Consider the following 23,877-nt stretch of genomic DNA (forward strand, 5'->3'; position numbering starts at 1 on the left):
AAACTGTCCTCAGCTCAGGAAACAGTAAATTATCAAGTATTTTGCGCCACATAAACATCATGTTTTTCTGTTTGTAGTTGATGTTCGTGACTCATTAGGCCGTAAACATATTTGCATATATACATTTGAATTTGAAAAAAATCATATTTTTCGAGATGCCTTTCAAATTCCCCTTATTGTGCAGGCTTTAATCATCTTCTAGAAGAGGGGTGAAAGAAACACAGCTTCCGGTTATGGTTGTGTTTTTCATTTGGCTTCCTGTTTTTTAAGATTAGCAGGTTACTATAAGGTAGCACAGCAGAAACGAGAATTGTGGAGTTAAAACTCCTTTTCGCCGCCACCAGAACGCGGCTTCTGCTTCTTGCTACCCTGCAAGAGCCTGTTTAAAAATACCAGCAGGAATGTCATTCTGACCCGTCCTCAAAGCCACCAAGCACTCATGCATTGAAATAACGCAATGACATCATCGTTAAGCTCATATTTTTCCAGTGTTTGGAAAAACATTTATCTAATCTTTGTGCATACTTCAGTCCTTCCATACCTTTGAATTTTTGTTCCTGGATCGTTTCCAATCCCCAAAAGTCTTTGTATGGAGTCTGTGATCGAAAGCAGCACTGTGTATACCAGCTGCGGTCTAACTTTAGAAAAAAATGTTAAACCACATTGTTATCCTTGTTAGTGATGTTTCTTTTCAGACATGCCAGCATTGCCAAAGCGTTTGCATCTCTTGCCTGTCATTGCGGTGCACTCTGTGTTACTGAACAATCGACTTTCTCGGCTACAACTCTAAGGCCCAAATTTATGAAGGGCCTAGCGCTAACTATCGCCAGATTAGCGTCATTTTTTTGACGCTAATGTAGCGATAGTGTTGTAAAAATTCTTCACCATATTTACAATGTGGCGCAATGCTTGTATTGCGCCACTTTCTAAACCCTTGTGCCACATTATGCCTGCGCCAGGCATAATGTATGCAAGGGGGGTGTTCTCCCATTAGGATGCCCAGAAAAATGGCGCAATTAAATCTACAAGATTTCATTGTGCCACTTTTGGCGTCATTTTTAACGCCTGCTCAAAGCAGGCGTTAAAAGTACGCACCCATTGTAATCAATGGGCCTCCTTGCACTTTGCTCCACTAGCATCAACATTTTTAACACTAGTGGAGCAAAGCGCAAACAGCAAAAATGTTGCCACTTTTGTTCCTAACATGCGCCATGGTGCGCAGTATGTTAAATACGGCGTACACATGGTGGCGTTAGCGGGCGCAATGGGCTGCAAGAAGCATGAAGCACCACTTTTCTTCAATCTGGTCCTAAAAAGGAGATCTTGTCCAAGTGAAAGGGTGCCATGGGGGCTTGAGGGCATTTAACAGCCAATTCTCCAACACAAACCAAATGGCAGCAGGTCTGCTGTTTGCTCTTTGCCTCAAACTCCCACAACATGATTGTTTTTTCTGAGGTAGGTACTATTCTTTACTGAGCTGTTTAAGGATATAAAACAAGATTATAGTACTACTTTTCTAAGTCTCACACACCCCTTTACTAGAATTGGTCCTGAATCACGCACATCATTTTTTTTCTCCTCATATTGCCTAATAAAGGTGAAGGATGAATGATTCACAGGACACTGCGGGGTCCACATAAGGTTTCTGAACTGAGACTCCTCCTGTCTCTCAAAATCACCCCCCCCCCAATTCATTACCATAATTCCTGACGAAATTGTCTATTTGATTCCAGAAATAAAAGCATGGATAGGAACAAAGGAAAGGAATTAACATATTGCCAGCCCATTTCGTTTTACCCAATTGTCCACCTACTGCGGCTGCTTTCAATATCTTTGGAGAGTCCAATGCAGGTCAATGACTACCTAATCCCTGCTAGGTTTTACAGTGACTGAGTAAATTAGAATTATTTAGATTAATGTCTTGTAAATTTAGCTTCTTCAGATATACAGCATATTTGACATGACAATGGACATCTGTAGTGTTTTCTTCATATATGAAAGAACTCCGAATTCCAGAAGTATAAGGTATGTATGTTTCCAGTTTATTAGTTTCACAGGGATACGTACGAGGCAATCGGACACACAGTATTCTGTGGACCCTTTCCACAGCTCCGTTGGCATTTGGACTATACAAAGAAACTGTGTAATGCGTTATTGCTTTATTCTCAAGAAAACACTAAATTTTTCAGATATTAATTGAACACCATTGTCTGTGACCAATTCCAATGGAAACCCCTCTATTGCATATATTTTGTCTAAAATTAAATTGCTATTTTAGTACTGATTTCACTTACGAATTCATAGTACACCCATTTGGAGAAATAGTAAGTCAGTACAATCATTGTTGGGTAAAGCATAAATAGGTCCTGAGAAATAAAGTGCCAGTTTACACCATGGACCGTCAGGAAAAGGAGTAGGTACTAATGGTGATCCTTTAGTTTTCCAATTTTTGTTTGATAATGAACATTCCTCACATTTGTTGATTAGCTCTTCCACATGTTTATCCATATAAGGCCTCCAAAAGTGACATATTAGAACTTTCCTTGTGGAAGTAATCCCAAGATGACCAAAATGAGCAAAACTGATTATTTGGATCTGAGTTATTGCGGTGGAATAAACTTCCCTGACCTTAATAAAATGCCATTTTCTACAGATAATTGAGATTGCGGCCCATATTTATACTTTTTGACGCAAAACTGCGCCGATGCAGTTTTGCGTAAAGAATATTACCGCCGGCTAACGCCATTTCTTTGCGCCATGCGGGCTTCAAATTAACACTTTTACGCACGGCGGCGCAAACAGTGTGAGTCTTTTTTTTTTTTACTCAAACCAATGCGTCACGTCGTAAAGGAAAGCGACGTTAACGCTGTGGAAATGACTGTGAGCCTATTTACGATGTTGCAAACCGGATACACGCCGTTTTTTGACGCAATTGTGTCAAAAAGCGGCACAAACACAGCAAAATGTGCTAAGGAGAGCCAAAATGGATCCCAGATGCTTGCACAGGCCCCAGGAAGATGACAACAGACCAGGAACCAGCCAGGAGGACCCACACATGGCCCAGGACAGGGAGAAGAAGAAAAGAAAGTGTTGCTTCAGTGCAGAGGAGCAGGAAATTCTGGTAAAAGAGGTGACGGAACACCAGCACCAACTGTTTGTCACCTCAAAGTTGCCAATCAGTAGGAGAGAGGCGATATGGCAACAAATTGTTGACAAGATTAACAGTGTGGCAGAAGTACGGAGAACAGTCATCGAGTGCAAGAAACTCTGGCATGACTGCAAGCGCAGGACCAAGGAAAAGATGGCCAGGAACAGGAAGTCAGCACTGCAGACTGGAGGTGGGAGTCCAGCACCGCAGGAGGCCCTGGACCACATGGAGGAGATGGTCGCAGCCGTCATCCCTGAGGAGATCATCGGAGGGATTCAAGGACAGGACAGCGCAGATTACCAGGAGACAACACAGATGCAGGGTAAGTCGCATTGGTAATTAAAATGCACAAATGTTAACTGTAAGCAGGGGGGTGTACATACCTACTACACAATGCATGTAAGTCATGATATTCAGGGAGTGGCATGGGTAAAGGGGCACGGCACGGGGCATGGGCTGTACAGAGGAAACCTGGGGCACAATACTACACTACACCAACAACCTTTGCATGGGGGTATGCTGCCATGCCAAGGATGTTGCAAAGGTAAAGCCAGGCCAGGAGGGCAGGGTACAACGTTAAACTGGCAGCCCGTCACACGTCAGGCAGTATTCTCCCTACATTAACTAGGGCGCAAATAACAACCTCTGGCCATATCTGCAAGTGGAATGTAACATTGACAACAGTTGCCACCAGTGTGTGTGCAGGTCAAGTAGCTAATGGCAGTAACGTCCCCATGGATCAAGCACCCCCAAATTAGAGGGTTCAGGATGACAACATTATCAATCCCCTGAAATCAATACAAATGTTCCAATCCTGTCAAATGTGATTGTCCATAGTTGCTACAAATATCAGCCATTGCCATAAACATTAGGAGGTACATAGCACTAATGTCATACCCATGCTGTTTATGTCAGGGTCCACCCTGTGCCTGGGTCACAATAGCTCCAATGACACCATGCAACATCCCAAATGTCATACTGCTCAGACAACAGCATTGAGGGGGAGGACACATGTAACTGGTTACAGAAATACACCCGCACAGTCAGAGGAGGAAATGGAACACTGCTAGGACAATCAGTGCATTCCAATGTACCACACATTCCCCAACATCAGCAGTACACATTACCAATGCTGACATCCATATTGTGCCATACCAATGCTATACATAGTATATGCTAGATCTCAACAACATATAGGTGGATGTGAAAGATAAGAGACTGGGGCAGTTCCAGATTGTTAAGTGTGGTGCTAGTGCCATCAGAACACCCACAGCCAGTGAAAGGCCTCACCATGAGAATGGAAGCAGACGGAGGGTTGAGTAGGACAAGAAGGTGGCAATTCACAATTTGGCCTGAACCAACACCTAGAGGATGTGATGCTGACAAGTCCACAAACTGACCACAATACATGTGACATGCAGGTGGGGCATAGGCCTCAGAGAATGTTAATATTAAAGACAGGAACAATGAACAGGAACCAAGATCACAATATGAAAATAATCTGAAGTCAGGCATGTCACATTACAAATCCCACAACACGGACACACTAATTGTACCATATCTCATTGCAGAGGATGATGGCTCTCCTGCGGATATGCCTGTCCAGGACTACCCTGATGACATGGATAACGAGCTGACAAACATCAGCCAGCAGACCCTCCAAGATGTCCTTGGAACCCTCCAGACCCCACCTTCAGTCACAAGGAGGAGCACAGAACTAGCAGCCATCACAGAGGACCCACCCACCAACCCAATTGTACGACTTGCCAGCTCCAACACAGCTGAGGACTCTGACGACACTGGCACCAGCTTTGAGCGAACTGTAGTTGGAGTACAGCGGGAGCTGGCCAAGGAGGTGCGGGTGGGGATACAAACTATGGCAACCAGCCTAGAGGGGGCGCGTTTGTGCATGATGTCAACTGAAGAACAGGCAGCAGCTATGCAAGGGCGCACAACATTCTTGCAGGAACTTGAAAAAAGGTAGAAGGAAATCAGCACAGCTGTAATAGAGTTGACCCAACACCTACAACAACAATCCTGTCAACGCGTGCACAAATGCAATATTGAACCCCTCAGGGCCGACCTGGCTGCCTACCACCGTGATGTGGCTGCTATCCTTAAGAACCAGCAGCTCCTCCTTGCTGCAGTACTGCCCTTAAGAGCCCCACAGTTGGCAGCTACCGGGATGTCTGACTCCACGTCTTCAAACACTGAGGTTTGTGTTGCCCCTTCACAACCACCACCACCAAGGGCAGAGGAGACAACACACACATCAGAAGATGAAGACGTGGAACAGATCACCTTCACCCGTAAGAGTATCCGGTAGCACTAGTCCCTGCCACATGGCCACCTATTACCAAGGTCCTGTGCTTTGTAACATGCCAGTCTTGCAACAACTGTACTCAAGCACTGTTCTGCAGCCCACTGTTTATCTTGTCACCCTGCCCTGTGATTGTCTCTCACTACCTCATTGGCAAATCCTGTCCCTCTGCACTGCCTGACACATCACCCCAGCATGTCCAATGACATGTTCTTTTGCACTTGTGTAGGATCACTATGGAAGATGTCACACTAATGGACTCACAATCATGGACAATGTACATATAGCACTACAGCACTTTCAAATAAATAGCACTTACACAACAACTTTGTCTCTGTGTAATGTGACACATCAACCGTGATGGCCATCAGTGATGTTTACCTCAGGTCAATGATTATTGATTGTCAATACACCTGACCTGAATGAATCTTGGCTTATAACTATGCACAGTGGTCTGGATTGTACCATCATCTGCCCTTCCTGAGGGTTATTTTAGAGGAAAATAGAAACTATACACCATAATGCTGTGTTGGACAGAATAATGCTTCCTTAAGGGATGTCTAAGCCAGAAAATAGTGCCTTCAATTTTTTCTGTAAGTCAAAACTTACGTATGTGACATTTGCCCAGTTTTTAGCTAACACACATCATACAGCATGAATGGATGTGTATGAGTTTCCATAGAAATATGTCACTGGGCTGAACATTGTAACAAACGATAGATGTGAGTTATGTATACCATACTACATGAGAGCATACTACCACTCACCTTATAAGGATTCTCTTGGACATCAGGCTGCAGGCAGACTTAACACAGTGTCCTCAATATTAAATCAGGGAGCAAAGTACTTGACACTGAAAACATACAATACAAATTAACCACACTTTGGGATTCATAGTAACCGTGAGTGGTGGGTGCAATGGATGGCCGAATCTTAGCTAAGTAGCTTTCGTGTAGCTGCCAATGTAACAGCTCAGTTGGGATATGGTTGCAGCATGGGCCTCAAAAGCTAATACAAAAGAGACACTGTTCACTCATGCCAAGGCCCTGATCTACAAGCATTTGACACATACTGGAAAGGGTTACCTAGATATTTATTAAACAGTAAAAACAGATGCTAAAACCAGGGGAAACGCCTTACCTAACCTAAACTACTCTAATTGCACATTACCCACAACTGTCCCTAACTATCCTAAGCTAAACTTACTTATCACATTTAACGAAACGATCTAAACATCAATCCCCCACCCCCCTTATAAGACGGGACACATGGAGGACAACATATACTAACCTAAACACATACTATCTTATACAAAACAAATAGATATATATATATATATAGATATATATATACATATATCTATATATATATATATATATATATATATATATATTTATATATATATATATATATATTTTTTTAAACACCAAAACCCCAACATCGTCTACCCCCCACCCACCCACACATATAATAAAAAACAGTTTAAAAAAGTATGATACCCCCACCCACTACTACTAACTAAACAAACAGCCTATACTAACCTAACACTAAGCCCCCTAAACTCACTAATTTAAGAACCAGGAAAGAGGAGGGAGGGGAGGGAATCATGGCTGAGTATAAGGTCTACAGGCTGGCCCTCCGCAGGGTCTTTTTCGATGGCACGCACCCTCCGATTCACTTGTGCCACCTCCTGCTGCAGCCTGGTCATTTTATGCAACACACGGTCCAAGTTCCGTTGCATCTGGTTAAAAGCTGCAGGGTCTATGACTGCAGCAGGGGTGGTCTGGGTGCCAGTGGAGGAAGTATGGGCCCTTGTCGGTGCCATGTCTGTAGGAGGAGGTGCAGGTGGTGCTGTGACAGGTCCTGGAGCTGTGGATGTTGATGGTCCAGCAAAGGTCCCTGCTAATGTTGGTGCCACCTGGGTGGTAGTGGTGGTGCTGGTGGTGGTGGCTGTGGTGGACACGGAAGGACCCCCTTGGGCAAATGCCCTCCACACTCCGGAGGCTCTTTCATGGCGATAACGCCTTGCCATGTTGCGGAACCCAGACTCCACATCCAGAATGTGGCGGTAACACATTGCCCTGCGCTGAAACTCTCGAATCTGGATGGGAGTCATATTGGCAGCTGTTGAGACAAATAGAAAACCAAACATTAGGTACTTCTTTGTGTTTAATGGCTCAAGAAGTAAATCAGACAATACATCTAATGTACCTGAAACAGCCCATACCATCATACAGATCACTGATTGTCCCTGAGGCAGTACATGCCAAGTCAGCCTACACATGTCCTATCATCAAACAGCACATCAAACCCTAAAAGATGGGTAACAACTGGAGTGACTTTGGCATCATTGTTCAGCCATTTGTCAGGTAAAAATCATGCTGCAAATCCTTCACCACTGACGGGCCAACAAATTACTATGTTCTTGATGACAATCTAGGGCCACAAGATCTGCGAGTTGTAAATGAAAGTGCAAGGATAGAATGCAGTTGCTAATCATGAGTGGGTATCCTAGGTTAGGACAAGTGATTTACAGATTTACATGTCTGTGTACTAAACTTGGATCATCAGTCCTAGGTACACTATTCCCAAACCTACACCATGACTTACAACAAACAGATAGAGACCTCTGGCCATGAGCTGCATGCACACCTAGGCCATTGTACTCAAGTGCCTCATACTCGTAGCACAACATGTGGAGCTACATGCTGCTAGGAAGTTAAACATACAGTCAAACATGCTCATTAGTGAATAGGGAAGCTGAAGTCTGTGGGTAAGACTTTGGCATCCTTATTCTGGGAGAATCAGGGACTGACTGGCTGACTAAATCACTAATATGGTCCACTGCTACATTTTCTGATTTCAAGTTTTATCCACATAACTCATCCCTATTCACATTGGCGTGCCTCCAGGACTGACCTACAATCCCAAATTATGACAAATACGATAAGGATTGGCCAACTCAAAGATGGGGAAAAAATGATACTCCACTCAAGAAACAAAACCGATCATTGAACAGCGCATCACACCTTGCTATGTGTCCAACACACAGGAGTCAATCACACATCATCAGCAAACACAACACAGAATAGAAATATCAATAGTTACTGGAGATGTCTGGGTCTGCAAATCGAGCCACCTCTCCGATAGTGTAGGGTGCAGGTCCACCTGCAAGGCATGGAAGGGAGAAATGTGCTCAATGTCTGTGCACTGTACAACACTTCCAAATACAAATACTATGTGTAAGATTAACTCAGAAAGTCAAGCCTCTCAGACATGATGATACTGCATCCTACATACCACTGCAATCATGTACAGACCCAGGGACTCCAGAGAGTGAGACACTCATATCTGCACACATGCAGTGGCCCTAACTATCATGTGGTGGCAAACATGCTCCTTCATTAGTTAGCAGACTAATTCATGGAGTGGATTCCTCTCATCATGTGTATCCATGAGAGACATTCCAAGCCTCTTTCAGTGAGGACTGCAATACCAGTCACCCAGACATTGTGACTAAGACCAATGTAAGACACACAGGTACAATATACAGCAGGCCAGGGACAGTTGTTAGCCCTCAATTTTTATCATTTTCTTCATTTGATGTGCCACAGCTATGGTAAATTGCACCAACCATAGAGATATGAACCCGTGTGCATACCTTTTGCCATTCCTCCCTAATTTAAATGTGGCACTACAAACTCTAAATATCAGTCAAAGATGTTACCTGAGGTCAGAATCCAGTTCAGACATGTATCCGAAAAAATTGAGGGACACATTATTTCTTGAAAATATCTGGATTTCAAACATATGTTTCCTGATACACCCAAGGCCATGCATGAAACATATGTTAGAGCCACATTGGCATCATCAATTGATGTGAAAACAGCACTAATTTACAGGCTCCTGTTGTGTTTTGAAAGTTAGTCTAGCTGTTGCGTCAACAAATGACGGTAATGTGTCGGAAATATTGTATACCTCACAGGCAACTGTGGCACATATTTATACATTTTTTGCACCGCATTTGTGCTGCTTTTTGACACAAAGGTGACGCAAACTTACAAAATACAATTGTATTTTGTAAGTTTGCGCCGCTCTTGCTTCAAAACATGTCGCAATTGCGGTGCTAATAAAGTAGAAATATGCCCCTGTATGTTTAACTAGCATTCCACATGTTCAAAAACATTGCCTTCAGCATATGAACAAATCAGCTGTTGTCACTACAGAGCATTTAAACGTGCACATTACTCTGATTTGTACTTACCAACAGGGTCACCAATCACAATCCCCAGGTGGTCCAGCAGGTCTTGCTCACTGGCAACAAGTTCAGCCCAGCGGTGCTTCAGCTGGTGGTCATTGCGCGGTGTGTTGTAGATTCTCTTGAGATGGTACAACACCTTTCCCCACCGGAGCCTCCTTGCCTCTGTGTGATAGCCTTGTATCACACGACCACCTGCCTCTATCATTAAGGGTAGGAAGTGGCATACCAGCCAAATAAACCCACCCAGCTCTTCCTCTCCCATCCTGCCAAGACGAGGCCTACCCAACATGCTTGCACCAAAACGAGGGAATAAAGGGGTACAGAGGAGAATAGAGGGAAAGTAGGACAGGAAAATGCAAAATAACTAAGAACACAGCCCAACTATACCCAAACTAACACTACCCACAACAGACTCCCAACACAACAAAGACAAATGTTGACACCACAAATGACCAAACGAACACTAAGACAGGATACCACAGACAGTTATGAAACACAAAAAGACAATTTAACCCCTTCGCTGCCAGGCCTTTTCCCCCTCCTGTTCCAGGCCTTTTTTTGGGCTATTTGGGTCAGTTCGCGCTTAGGCCCTCATACCTTTTTGTCCACATAAGCTAGCCAAACCAAATTTCCGTCCTTTTTTCCCAACATCCTAGGGATTCTAGAGGTACCCAGACTTTGTGGGTTTCCTTGAAGGAGGCCAAGAAATTAGCCAAAATACAGTGAATATTTCGTTTTTTTTTTAAAAATGGGAAAAAGTGGCTGCAGAAGAAGGCTTGTGTTTTTTTTCCTGACAATGGCATCAACAAAGGGTTTGTGGTACTACAATAACCAGCTTCCCAGCTTTCAGGAACAGACAGACTTGAATCAGAAAACCAATTTTTTCAACACAAGTTTGGCATTTTACTGGGACATACCCCATTTTTACAATTTTTTGTGCTTTGAGCCTCCTTCCAGTCAGTGACAGAAATGGGTGTGAAACCAATGCTGGATCGCAGAAACCTAAACATTTTTGAAACGTAGACAAAATTCTGAATTCAGCAAGGGGTCATTTGTATAGATCCTACAAGGGTTTCCTGCAGAAAATAACAACTGAAAAAGAAAAATATTGAAATCGAGGTAAAAAAAACACAATTTTTCTCTACGTTTTACTCTGTAACTTTTTCCTGCAATGTCAGATGTTCGAAAGCAATATACTGTTACGTCTGCTGGACTCCTCTGGTTGCGGGGCTATATAGGGCTTGTAGGTTCATCAAGAACCCTAGGTACCCAGATATAATAAATGAGCTACACCCTGCAGTGCGTTTTCATTCTATACCGGGTATACAGTAATTCATTTGCTGAAATATAAAGAGTGAAAAATAGCTATCAAGAAAACCTTTGTATTTCCAAAATGGGCACAAGATGAGGTGTTGAGGAGCAGTGGTTATTTGCACATCTCTGAATTCCGGGGTGACCATACTAGCATGTGAATTACAGGGCATTTCTCAAATAGACGTCTTTTTTATACTCTCTCTTATATTTGGAAGGAAAAAATGTAGGGAAAGACAAGGGGCAATAACACTTGTTTTGCTATTCTATGTTCCCCCAAGTCTCCCGATAAAAATGATACCTCACTTGTGTGGGTAGGCCTAGCGCCCGTGACAGGAAATGCCCCAAAACACAACGTGGACACATCACAATTTTTGGCAGAAAACAGAGGTGTTTTTTGCAAAGTGCCTACCTGTAGATTTTGGCCTCTAGCTCAGCCAGCACCTAGTAAAACCTACCAAACCTGTGCATTTTTGAAAACTAGAGACCTAGGTGAATCCAAGATGGGGTGACTTGTGGGGCTTTGACCAGGTTCTGTTACCCAGAATCCTTTGCAAACCTCATAATTTGGCTAAAAAAACATGTTTTCCTCACATTTCGGTGACAGAAAGTTCTGGAATCTGAGAGGAGCCACAAATTTCCTTCCACCCAGCGTTCCCCCAAGTCTCCCGATAAAAATGATACCTCACTTGTGTGGGTAGGCCTAGCGCCCGTGACAGGAAATGCCCCAAAACACAACGTGGACACATCACCATTTTTGAAAGAAAACAGAGGTGTTTTTTTAAAAGTGCCTACCTGTAGCTTTTGGCCTCTAGCTCAACCGGCACCTAGTGAAACCTACCAAACCAGTGAATTTTTAAAAACTAGAGACCTAGGGGCATCCAAGATGGGGTGACTTGGGGGGCTCTGACCAGGTCCTGTTACCCAGAATCCTTTGCAAACCTTAAAATTTGGCTAAAAAAACACATTTTCCTCACATTTTGGTGACAGAAAGTTCTTGAATCTGAGAAGAGCCACAAATTTCCTTCCACCCAGTGTTCCCCCAAGTCTCCCGATAAAAATGATACCTCACTTGTGTGGGTAGGCCTAGCGCCCGCGACAGGAAATGCCCCAAAACACAACGTGGACACATCACATTTTTTCATAGAAAACAGTGCCTACCTGTGGATTTTGGCCTCTAGCTCAGCCGGCACCTGGGGAAACCTAGCAAACCAGCGCATTTTTGAAAACTAGAAACCCAGGGGAATCCAAGATGGGGTGACTTGTGGGGCTCTGACCAGGTTCTGTTACCCAGAATCCTTTGCAAACATCAAAATTTGGCCAAAAAAACACTTTTTCCTCTCATTTCGGTGACAGAAAGTTCTGGAATCTGAGAGGAGCCACAAATTTCCTTCCACCCAGCGTTCCCCCAAGTCTCCCAATAAAAATGGTACCTCACTAGTGTGGGTAGGCCTAGCGCTTACGAAAGGAAATGGCCCAAAACACAACGTGAACACATCAAATTTTTTCACAGAAAACAGAGGTGTTTTTCGCAAAGTGCCTACCTGTGGATTTTGGCCTCTAGCTCAGGCGGCCCCGGGGGGGGAGGGCAGAAATGGCCTAAAATAAATTTGACCCCCCAACCCCTCCCCGGGAGCGACCCTTGCCTACGGGGTCGCTCCCCTTGCGTGACATTGGCGCAAAAAAAAAAATCCCCGGTGCCTAGTGGTTTCTGCCCCCTTGGGGGCAGATTGACCTAAAATCAGCCGATCTGCCCCCAAGGGGGGCAGAAATGGTCTAAATACAATTTGCCCCCCAGGGGAGCGACCCTTGCCTAATGGGTCGCTCCCTATCTCTAAAAAAACAAACAAACAAAAAAAAAACACAACAAAAAAAATTGCCCTGGCGCCTAGAGGTTTCTGCCCCCCCTGGGGGCAGATCGGCCTAATAACAATAGGCCAATCTGCCCCCAGGGGGAGCAGAAATGGCCTAAAATAAAGTTGCCCCCCAACCCTCCCCCGGGAGCGACCCTTGCCTACGGGGTTGCTCCCCCTGCGTGACATTGGCGCAAAAAAAAAATCCCCGGTGCCTAGTGGTTTCTGCCCCCTTGGGGGCAGAGTGACCTAAAATCGGCAGATCTGCCCCCAGGGGGGGCAGAAAAGGCCTTCCAAAAAAATGCCCCACCTGGGAGCGACCCTTGCGAAAGGGGTCGCTCCCTTACGTCAGTTACAAAAAGAAAAAAGAAAATCCCTGGTGTCTAGTGGGCGTTTTGACAGCCGGATTGCTTTCAATCCGGCTGCCAAAACGCAGAGAGAGACTTAAAAGGGAAGGAAATAACTTTCCTTCCCTTTGAAGCCTCTCTCGGCCTCCCCCACATGATCGGAAGAGAAATGCAAAGCATTTCTCTTCCGATCGCATGGGAGGAGGCCCTGTGACAAATCATCGCGCACTCGCGCACTGACGTCACAGGGGGGGTCGGGGGTGGAAGGGGAAGGGCTTCCCCTTCCATCCCTGCCTTGGGGGGGTGGGTGGGGTGCACATTGGGGGAGCGGTAGCGCTCCCCCCAGTTCCCGGGTGTAGGACGAGGTGACCTCGTCCAAGGCACCCTACGGGTTAAAGACCAAACTGGAGGAAAATTCACAAAATGCACAGAGAGACAAGTCAAAACACAGCCACACAGTCAGGAAATATCACAGACTGCAAAGTGAAAGTGAAAGTACACCCACTGTACCAATTCTGTAAACAGGATATCCTATTACATCACTTCCTGCCTCAAATGCGGAGCGTTTTTATTGTTATGCGTCAAAATATTATGACGCTTACATGCTGAGAAATAACCCTGCATCCATATTTTTAAATATGTTTCATACTTAACCAATTTCAGTGGGTCCAGTGTGGGAATTACCGCTCAGGGCCAATGGATGTTTCATGGCAATGTGCGTCATATTTCGATGCATATGAGTCATTTTTTGACACATGAGCGTCTTTTTTTGACGCATATGCGTAGAAATTTCTGTCTTTAACTGGGTTTGGGTAATTTCTCATTTGTAATAGTACGTGACAGTTGTGACAATACTGAGATAGGCTGATTGCACCCACATTGGGCATCACGGTGTATGGGCACATGTGACAGATCATACTACTGTGGACCGTGATCCTCTACTTGTTGTACCGGATTTGCACTCTTCACTGACGCAATTGATGGCCAAATGTGTGGGATACAAATAGGTATTACCCAGTTTGGGCATGTTTTGCATCAAGAGAGGATAGCAAGGCGACCCAACTCAATACAGTAACTCAATGCCTATGGGTCAATGTGTGTGATTTGGCTACTACTATTGTTGTTGTCCCACTGTGTGACCATCAAAAGATGCATTTTTGCAAATCTGCTTGTATGCATGTGTATTCGATGTGTCCAACCCTCAGATGCTGTTCAGCGTGGAAATGAGAGAGGACATGTGTTAGTCATACACGTAGCAACAACTGCTGTGTGCACTTCCTAGGTTTTTTGGAACATATGCACCACCAATGACAAAGCATGCACAGGATAGATAGCAGACGGTTGTTCATGGCAATGTTCCAAAACGTAGCAATCACATGTCCTGGAATGTTGGATACTACTTCCTAGGCACTTGTTTGTTTACCCACCATGAGTCAGGCATGGGATAATGCTATGTGGGTACCATGTTTGTGACACTGAGTCCCAAATATAAAACACAACTGTAATGTTACACCACAGTTGGAGTCATATAAATGAGCCATGTTCCTCCTGTGGCAGTGGAGGACCAGCAGACCGAGCAGCACGTGTTCACATATTTCCAGTGGTAAAATGCACAGAGGCGTCTGGTTCATGTGTGTGGGCCAATGTTTAGCCTGTATCATTATTGGGGTCTATGTTGTCACAGTTACGTGCAGGTATAGTCATGAGTCTGTTGAGCCATTTCCTGTATCTACAAAGTATCCTTCGCAGATCAAGAGAAGGAAAGCCAATGAGGAATTGAGAACAGACATGGGGATAGTCCAGCTCTGTCACTGCAGACGTGTTATGAGGCTGACAACAGGGCAACCTTGGTGTGCTGACAAAGTTAATGTCTCAGGATTCTTATACCTGCAGGTGTCCTCACAACATTTGTACACAGGTTGGCCTCTAAAATTCCCACTGCATCTGGGAACATCAGTGCCTCTGTGCTGATTAATCTCACAGCTATTCACCACGCAAGCCCCATCAAAATGATGAGAGCAATGTGAATCAGTGTGTGGACTGTCAGGGTCCTAACATGTGTAGACATTTCATGCACATTATCTGACGTTGTTTGTTGTGCTGGAGGCGCCATACCCAATCCATGCATACAGCCATGGTACACTGTCTTGTCACTCATGCATACATGAAACCCAGACAAGGGATAGACCATGATTCAGCTATTTGGAGACAAGTCCCCCCCCATGGTACAATAAATAAACTGATTATGCTATACAATGTATTTGAGTATGCATTGTAGACCCACCTGACACAATACCCCAGGAGGAAAGTGAGGGTTGGGAAAGCAACTATGATACAAATGTAGCCACAATGAACCTTTAGGGTAACGCAAAGACAGGAACCAGTTAGGCTAACAGGATGCAGGATCAAACAGGATCCAAACATTTAACAAGGTAAATACACAGTGGTCAGACTGAGAATGGTCAAAGGAGGAACAACACTGTGGAAACTGAAAACTCTGTTTCTCCTGTGTGTTGGAACGTAACACATTAACCCAAGGGCTGTGTTACACAGCTGATTTTTACAGCAATGCATAACAGTGTTATAGATAAAATGGCAGCTTCTATGCTGTTCCAGGCAGCTGCGAGGGCAGTGCATGTTCAAATGGCTGGTTTCCATGGAGGTCCTCACAGGTGTGTGCAGCATCTGTCTCTCACAATTCCTGTAAGTGAGATTCAAGTTCAAAGGGCCAACAGTACCTTTCACATGGGATGCAATGTACAGGTGATTACAGGTCCTACAGACTACAAGGCAGTGCATTTTTAACCTGACGTCCATGAAGACAGAAGTACAATGACTATGGCATACCATACTAAAGAGGAAAGCACACTGGATTAACATTGTGAGTCTGGGTGTGTGTAGAGGAGGGATTATCTGGGTACACATATTCCCATTACAGGGACCTCTGAAGAAGAGTGGGCTGAGACAGGGAACATGGGTGTGGCTGGACTTAGGACATGGGCTGCCATGTGCAGGGGATGTCATGTGAGCAATGGTAGTCATACCTGGGGCACTTGTGCTATCAATTTGCTGCTTATATGGAAATCTTGTCACACATAGTCCTTGCAAAGATAGGTGATGTAAGACCTACTGCTGTCAAGGGTCTGGTCATACCTTCTTGTCACCAATGCAATAGCACATACACTGCCTCGTGTATGAGGCATTTTTTTCCCTTATTGACTGATGGTGTCTTAGTTGTGTGCCATATGCTGCGATAAACCATGTTGCCAACACGTATGTGTGAAATAGGTGTGGTCCTCTGCTATTGCTCTTCAAATGTGAAATGTTCAGGATATATGTCATTTACAGTGTGTGTGAATGTGGCTGTACATTCATACGCATCAAAATAGATTTGGATTTTTCTGTGTCCTAATCTGTATTCCAGCAATGCTCCATGAGGCCACACTCTGATTCTGATAATTAGAGATAATGTTATGCAAAAATTATTATCCAGACCATGATATAGTGAATAGTATAGGTGTTTATTGACATATGGTAAGACAGTGGTGATGGATGAGTAGAGTTAAAAGAAATTTTGGACAATATTTTGTCTCCGACGTAATCCTGCAGCTGTGTTTGGATGGTCCCTCTCATGTTGATGGACAGCATCCTCCTCTTCCTCCTCTTCAGGCATTTGTGGGTCAGGTTCATATAGGGTAATGTTCCTTCTTACACATATGCTGTGCAGGATGGCACAGGTAAAAATTATTTTGCACACCATTTCTGGTGAGTATAGGAGGTTGCCTCCGGTGATGTCGAGGCACCTGAATCTTGACTTCAGGATGCCAAAGGTCCTCTCGACTATGGTGCGTGTCCTCCTATGTACCTCAGTAAAGGCACGCTCTGCTGCAGTGCTTGGGTTTGCAAATGGGGTCATGAACCATGGCTGGATCCCATACCCCTGATCAGCTGAAAGAGAAAATGAGTGAGAACATGTTGATGTACCTTGCACCATAATTATCACTTTGCATGGCAGTGGTTCTCTTGTGTTGTCTGTGACTCATCAGTGTTTTTGTTATTGTGTGGAATCCTAGGCTTCTAGGATGTACCATCAGCATTGGGTTGTTTCCTCATCTGAACGGGTGTTTGGCTGTTGACCGGATGTCTGCAGTATTTTTGTTGAGTTGCAGTACATTGTGTACTTCCTTGCATTGTGTCATGTGAAATAGGTGTCCCTGTGTCTTAAATGGGGGTGAGATGATACGTCCATACACAGATTAAATTCCACAGTGGTTTCAACATGGTTGCATCTATATACCCTGGGCATCCCATCCAATTTCACATCTGCAATAGAATTATTTAACCATCAGTGAGACACTTAGATTTGGCAAGGTGACAATGTACAACACATCTCCGTGCGTTGTCAGCACTGACGTGTTGACAATTGACTATGCACTAATTTCACATGTGTGACAAGTTCACTGCAGACCTATTTCTCTGCCCTTGCCAAGTCGACTCAGGTTGCAACGTGTACCTATACTACTGAACATGTTCTAGTTCAGATGGCTAACTTGGTTGTGAGGTTGTCATTTTGAGTTGCAGAAGGTCCGTATGCCTGTACATCTGGTGTGTGTGTGTTAATTTGTCGCAATGCGTATGTGTAGAAATGTGCACTTTCATTATTGTCCCATCAATATGTGTTCTTCGCACCGTCCACTTGCTTATTGGTAGTGGGCAATGTGAGAGCAGGAGTGATGTGAGATATTGGTACAGCCTCAATGATTGCATGTGACCTTCATTGTAGTCATCATCATGCTATGTGTGTCATGGTGTTTGACCTGCAGCAAAACACATTACACACCCCTTACACGGTACGTATTGGTTGGAAGGGTGTTTGATTGAGTGTTATTGATGTGATATTGAAAGATTAATCTTCCAAATTGTACTGCCAGTTGGGGCCATGTCTTTGTCATTGTGTTGTTTTAAGTTGTCCCCTTTTGTCTGTGGAGTGGCATCTGTTGTTATTTGGAACTGTCATTTTTTCAATAGGTGTGTATCCCATTGGGTAAGGATATCAAACATGCCTAGCGGTGTCACTACCTCATTGTCTTCCTGTCCACGTGTCGATGTCGTGGTGTATGTGTTGTGTGTCCTAGAGGGTTGCTGTGCAGTGTGTATATAACTGGGTTTCTGTACTTACCAACAAGTAGGCCATTTCCATATTGTCCATCCTGGAAGTGTTGATTGATGGTGCAGTGACGGAAGATGAATGAATCATGTACACTCCCAGGATACTTTGCCACGATGTTGGTGATCAAACCCTGGTGATCGGCAATGGCCTGCACATTGATGGAGTGTGTGTGCTTCCTGTTGCGGTATAGATGTTCGGTTACAGCAGGTGGCACAATGCGTACATGTGTGCAGTCAATGGCACCAAGGACGTGTGGAAGCCATTAATTTGGTAAAACCCCTGTTTTGTCTCCTGCTGCTTCTGCTGTGTGTTGGGGAAGCTGATGTGGCAGGGTGTGAGGGAGATGATGGCATCCAATACTTTGGGTAGGAAGGTGGAGAATGATGACTGTGAGGTCCCAGCAACCAGGGCACCAGTGGTTTGAAAGGAGCCACTTGCCAACATGTGGAGTACAGCTAGCAGCTTGGTTTCTGGTGGAATGGTGCAGGGTGTCTGCAAGCTGGGTGCCAACTGTGGCTCAATGTTGTGCAGCAGCTGCTGAATGGCTTGCCAGTTGAGCCTGTACCTCTGAATGATGTCTTGTTGGCGGAGTCCCAGAAGGTTTGTCCGGGTGCGGAATATCCTCTCCTGCCTTCTGCGTTGCCTTAGGGGTCCCTGCTGGTGTTTTGGAAGCTGCTGTTGTTGGTCCTGTGGTCTGCGTGCGTGCTGTATGAAAAGCATCTCCATGTCTTCCTTTTGGAGCTCTGCTGTTGCTTCTGTGTGTTTTCATTAAGTACAGGTGTGTTTGCCCCATTTTAACACCTGCCCTGACCCAGGCGTTATTTTTTTACACAAATCGGGCTGTGTGTCATTTTCCGCCTCCGCCTCCTGGCCGTGCAGGATTTTTGCGAGGTTGCATAAATAAGGCGCACAGGAGTTTAAGTCATTTTTTGGATGGGACCGCCTACCTTGCATGTCATGAACGCAAGGTGGTTTTCCGCATCCAGAAAATGACACACACGGTGGAATTTTGGCATTCGCGGGCTCAGGTGTCAAAGTTTAAATATGGTGCATGGTTTGCGCCGATTGTGCGTCAAAATGTTTGACGCACATTCAGCGCAAACAGAGTATAAATATGCCCCTGCATTTGATAAAAGATATGTAGTTCACCTTTGAAATGCAGTGGTGGCTGGCAGTTTTAGGAGGGAGGGGGGTGGGCGGGAAGCACACTCACTCTTACACACACATGAACGCATGCACGGACACACATCCATTAACAACACTCATCAACATTCAAACATACATGCACACAACAAACATTCATTAAAAAAGATCACACACACACTTACCTTCAGCCTCGGAGGTCCCAGGAGGGTTGGGACAGCTGCCTTCCCTCACTGGCTGACCTTAGGTCAGCCAGTGAGGGAAGGCAGCCGTCCGAGCCTCGTCACAGAGTGGGATGGGGTCAGTGAGGCTGCTGACCCCACCCCACTCTGTGACGAAGTGTCACTGATTAACACTTGCCCTGGGCGCTTCAGGGCTTAAACCTGAAGCACCCAGGTCGAAGTCAATGGGGGAGGGCCTCGAGGCACCTTTGCTGAGCTGAGGAGGTCACGCCCATAGGAGCTGTGACCTCTTCAGGTCAGCAAAGTTCAGCTCAGGCAGCCAGGAGTCTGCGCAAATCGCGCATGTCTGCTCCTGGCTGCCTGACCTGAACATGAAGAGTGTCTGTCAGGCTGATCTTTGCTCAGCCTGACAGACACTCTTTACGAGGGGTAAAAGGTGGGGGGGGGGGGGCCCCTCTGCTTTAAAGGATGGCCACACCTGTTGCAATGTTTGAGAGCAGGCCAACCATCACTAAGAACATTTTCGACTTTCTTGAGGATGTCATCCCCTGAACATGCTCTATTCCAATCATCCTCGTTAATGACTCCTTGACATGCTTCAGTAACATCTGAACTAGCCACTGCATATTCATCATCTACATAATTTTTCTCATCATTATCATTAATAGGTAGTCTTGACATGCAATCCGCTCTCACATTAGTGCTGCCTGGAATATATCTAATTTAAAAATTATACTCTTGCAATCTCAAAAGAATTCTTATTAATCATGGGGATGTTGCAGACCAACATTTCTCACTTAATAAAAATTGTAGTCATTTATGATCTGCACACAAAACAAATTTTGTGCCCCAAATGTAGGTTTTATATTTTTCAATCGGCCAAACACAAGTGAGTGTCTCTCTATGGGGCTATGTCTTTTTTCAACCTTTGAGAGTACTCTCTTTGCAAAAGAAATAGTATGATCTTCAGAACCATTTCTCTGACAAAGAACTTTCCCAATCCAACAGTGCTGGCATCTAGTGATATAATGCACTTACAATTACTTATGTATGTTTTCAGAGGAGGAACTTTAGTGAGCATATCCTTAATCCCAAATTAACATTTTTTCTTGTGTCTCATCCCATGTAAGTTTCTCTTTTTTCTTAAATGTTTCTGAAGTGACTCTATAAATGTTTCATGGCCTCCAACAAACCTGGCAAAGTAATCACTTAAACCGATGAACAATTTAAGTTCTTCCTTGTTGTTAGGATAGGTATCTCTCTCAAAACTTTGATGAGCTCTTCCTTTGGTTTTATTCCCTCTGTGGAGATACTATGACCTAAATATTCTACAGAATCAGTAAAAAGTGTACATTTGTCATGTGTGACAGTCATGCCATTATCTCTTAATACAGACAACACCTTATCTAAGATATAGTTTTGGTCCAGTTCAGATTTAGCAAAAATCAAGATATCATACTGAAAAGCTTTCACCCCAGGGATATCTTTAAACAGATGATACATCAGTTTCTGGAACACGCTAGCTGAAGATGCTAGCTCGAAGAGTAATCACAAATATTTATAAGCCCCACATGGTGTGCTAAATGTAGTTAGTAACTGTGACTCTTTCTTTAGGGGTACTTGATAATATGCAGACTTAAGGTCTATTTTGCTAAAATATTTAGCTTCCCCCAGCATGGTTAATACCTAATGAATTTTAGGGATGGGATGACACTCTACAACAATACTTTTATTTAAAGACCTCAAATCAACGCAAAACCTTATGTTGCCGTTACTTTTCTTGGTAATAATGACTACACTCACCCATTTTCATTGGGCTGCATTCACAGGTTCTATTATTCCATTTTTGCACAGTTGATCCACGTGTTTCCTTAGTTGATCTCCAACACATAAGGGAATATCTTGCACTTGATGCACTAAAGGAATAGCATCTTTTCAAAAAATTATTTCATATTCAAATCCAATTAATGTTCCAATTTTACTCTGAAAAACTTGAGAATATTTGTCTAAAATTTCCTTCACAGTGTCTCTTATTTGTTCAACTAAAATTATGCAGGTATCAGCGCCAGGCTTCAACACAACACCAAGCTTGCCTTGATCAACCCATCCCATAATGTTTTTTTCCCTTAACCACTAAATACATTTTCATGACTATTTCTCCATTCCTAAAGCACAAATTATCTTCAAAATAACCTAAGGTTATAATCTCAGAATTACCATAAGCAACAGCTCCTATATTTGTTTTCTTAAGCTGCTTTCCTTGCCACAAGGTCTTGAAGGTACTTCTTGAGGTGACTCTAAATCCATCCAGATTTTTAATTCAATTTGACCTATTTTCATCATATCATAAGGCCCTTTCGTACTTTCCATAACACCTGCATCATAATTTACTTCCAAGGTAAGTATAGTGACTACTTTTTTGCTTTCAGGTGACTCTGAAATTACTTCTGAAACACAATTGACCTTAGTTTAATTTCTCATACTGTTACATACTCCTCTGAAATGTTCTATGTTGTTACAATTGTTGCATTTATTTCCTTGTGCAGGACAAAATGCATTATTTCCTATGTGATTATTCGATCCACATCTAAAACGATTTCCACTGCCAAAGTTTAGTTTCTTACTTTTTTCGCTTACTTGTATTTTTTTAACTACATTCACCTTGACATCATCAACCACAGCATTGATTTTCACACTTTCATTTGCTTCCAAACGTTTGCACATTGTAACACTTTTACTGAATGAACTGAATGTTTAATGCCCTAATAGTCTCCTCAAGTGTGGGGTCAGTGCAACATAGTAAATGTTCCTGGGTTTTCTTAATGTACACATTCAACACTATTTGATCACATATATATTGATCCACAGAGTTATTCAATTCCCAAGTGCTAGCCAACACCCTCAATGCTACAATATATTTGTCAATGGTTTCTCCCATATCCTGTTTTCGTGAGTAAGAATTTAAATGTTCAAGAACGATGTTGGGTCCTTGTGAAAAATGTCTGGACAATCTTTTCTCAGCTTCAATAAAAACATTCCAAGCACCTGAGTCATTTGGAGGTTTTATGCTAGCAAATGATCGAATATATTTAGACCTTCGTTTCCAAGCAAATTAGTATCAAGCCATTCGTATCAATCGCCACCAAATAATTTAAAAATGCCTGAAACTATTGTTTCCACTCCAAAGCTGGTTTGCCAGGATTTGGCAAAAAATATGATGGTTGTTGTACATATCCCCCACTAGCCATATTCTTAAAACGATATATAGGATGTTATCAAAAATATCGGAAAGAGAAAATAAAAAGTAGTCTTAATATACGAAAGATCTTACTGACATTATGGCATTTGGGATTCAAATGTGGCTGAAAATCTTCTTTTATTTATTTATTTTATAGTAAGACTACCTTTGTAATTATAAGTATACTGCTACATGGAGTTTTTGTCGATTTAGTCAATTTAAAATGGTCGCTACATTTATCCTTATATAATATTACCTTTTGATGTGCAGAGCGTAATGTGGTGCATCGGGTTGCCTAGAAACAGGCCGCAAAGTGACGTTACTGTGATGTACCTCGTAATGTCTTGACGAATTTCCTATTGCGTTGATGTTGCCTGGGGTCAGGCAGCACATCACCAGCACATCATCAATCCTCCCGTCATCCCAACCAACAACATAGAGTGGAGCCAACTCCTCTGAAAAAAAACACAAAACAGTGCCCTCGATATTCAACAGGATCTCTGTCACATCCTAATAAGCACACCTCCAGCAACTGCCTGACATGCAGCGAACAGGAAACAACAATGCATCAGATCATCTGGTAAATCACAACATGGCTTAGTCCCACATCGCCAAACATGTAGTAGTTTTTTCACATGTGGAAGAACTCTGAATTCCAGAAGTATCAGGTATGTATGTTTTCAATTTATTCGTTTCAGAGGAATAAATACATGGTGAACCCACACACGCATCCATACAAGTCAGCGTCTCCCTTCAACTGTCTCACGTCAACATTCCTTCACAGAACATGCACTCCTTCACCTCTAGAACTTAGCAACATCTCCTAACGGCTACTACTTTTATATGTAAACATTATGGATTACAACAACATCATGGTCTATGACTTGTAAATGGATGTATAGAC

The 23,877-nt window shown here is 43.6% G+C and overlaps 1 long non-coding RNA gene across 1 annotated transcript in view; it reads right to left on the minus strand.

Moving 5' to 3' along the window:
- Positions 1–23,877, minus strand: part of LOC138297228 (uncharacterized) — a 266,626-nt gene that overhangs the window by 64,958 nt on the left and 177,791 nt on the right. Inside the window, exon 3 of the long non-coding RNA XR_011203948.1 lies at positions 23,230–23,428. This is a non-coding gene — a long non-coding RNA (uncharacterized lncRNA). The remainder of the gene's footprint in view (positions 1–23,229; positions 23,429–23,877) is intronic.

The sequence above is a fragment of the Pleurodeles waltl genome, chromosome 5 (assembly GCF_031143425.1).
Source record: "Pleurodeles waltl isolate 20211129_DDA chromosome 5, aPleWal1.hap1.20221129, whole genome shotgun sequence".
Taxonomy (NCBI): Eukaryota; Metazoa; Chordata; class Amphibia; order Caudata; family Salamandridae; genus Pleurodeles; species Pleurodeles waltl.